The sequence below is a fragment of the Borostomias antarcticus genome (assembly GCF_949987555.1).
Source record: "Borostomias antarcticus genome assembly, chromosome: 7".
Classification (NCBI taxonomy): Eukaryota; Metazoa; Chordata; class Actinopteri; order Stomiiformes; family Stomiidae; genus Borostomias; species Borostomias antarcticus.
Genome location: NC_140240.1, coordinates 31,015,156 through 31,016,968, shown reverse-complemented (window position 1 = coordinate 31,016,968; position 1,813 = coordinate 31,015,156).

The window sequence follows — 1,813 nt, the reverse complement described above, 5'->3', positions numbered from 1 at the left end:
AATTACGAGACGACTATAAAGTAGACTCTAGCCTAAATGAATTTTCCATTCATAAATTACTATATTCCACTCGGTTTGGAAAATGAACCGCAAACTGTACGACAGCTGTAGGAAATATCCATGCTTGTCTACTGAAGCAGACGTCCTTCTCAACCACCGCGTCTAGAATCACTGGATTGTGCTCTTGGGCCAGGCTGGATTATTAATTGCCCCCGCTTGGGCCAGGCTGGATAGTTAATTGCCCCAGGTCTGTATTCAGATACCCAAACCCAAACACCCCGTCCCCCCCCCCCCCCCTAGCTCCGCAACCACGTGACACCACTGAACCAAAACGAGCACCACCAGGGGACAGGATGGGTTTAAGGGACAGGATGGGTTTAAGGAACAGGATGGGTTTAAGGGACAGGATGGGTTTAAGGAACAGGATGGGTTTAAGGGACAGGATGGGTTTAAGGAACAGGATGGGTTTAAGGAACTATGTAAACTGAGGTTCTGAGAAGAACTGACGGTTTAAAAAAGATTGAGTAATCCCCAAGAGATGGGACTTTTATCGCTTTTATTTCCCTTGTTGTTTTTATAGGCCTACACAGTGTTTTATCAGACTGTGTTCTTTCATGTTCATGTTGTTTACTACTTTATCTTGTTCTGTAAAGCACTTACAGTAACTGTGTTTTGAAAAGGGCTGTACAAATAGCGTTTTTATTGTTTATATTATTTATATGTATCTTATACTCTTATTATATATTATGATTACTATGATGATGATGATTAGTATTATTATTATTATTATTATTATATCATTTTGCAATGAATTCACAGTTGATTGGAGCAAATGTAATTTGCTGAAGTTGAGATGAGTTGGTGTAATATATTAGTTCATTGGTTTGGATTAGGACATGTTTTTTTCCACAAGAGGAAGTTTGGTCTTGCTAGTTGTCACTGTGAGGACAGTGTGTAACTGCCCTGTTTAGACAGTGGGTCAAACTGTTGAAGAAAGCAGACATTTTGTAAAAAGGCCTCAACAGGCATTGATTGCTATAAGGCTGAATGATTTCTCCACTCCTGTGTTACAATGGCTTATTCCAATACTGCTGCTTCATCATATACTAAGAATAGAGCAAGGATTTGACAGCTGCTGTCTTTAGACATGGAATATCAGTGACCGGGCGCGGAAAGAGACGTATTTATACGGTAGGAATGATATCAATAGGAGACGGTGGAGGGGGGAGAGAGTGAGAGAGTCTATTCATGGCCATGGGCTGCCTCTACCACAAGACTGAGAGGGTCAGCGTCCTGTCCAAGACACTCAGTGGTCTAGTGTGTGTGTGTGTGTGTGTGTGTGTGTGTGTGTGTGTGTGTGTGCGTGCGTGCACGTGTGTTATTGCAGAGCTGACCTATAGACTAGTCCACACACAGACTGAGTCTACTGGTTGTTACCTCTGCAGATAAAGCAGCATCTGTTCACTGCTCAAGATGGCAGAACCACGGCACCTAGTGGTGCGTCGGGGTCATTGCAGATTCCCCCACCAGCTCTGAGACGATCATTAAGAAGAAGCAACATGCATTTCACAAGTCCTCTTTGGCCTTAAAAAGAAATTGCAGCCGAGTCAAGTGTCATCATGGCCTGAGCAGAACACCCGTCCTGGTCCAACGCTCAGTCTTTACCACAGGGTTTCTTGCGGATTCTACAGAAGCCGAGGTGACGGACGAGGAGTGAGTCCGCTCTCTGCTCCACGGTTACACCTAGGGGCCTCCTCACCAAGAGAAGTGACCTCCGTTAAAGTGGGGTACCGCGGTGCTGTTCCTGCAGCTC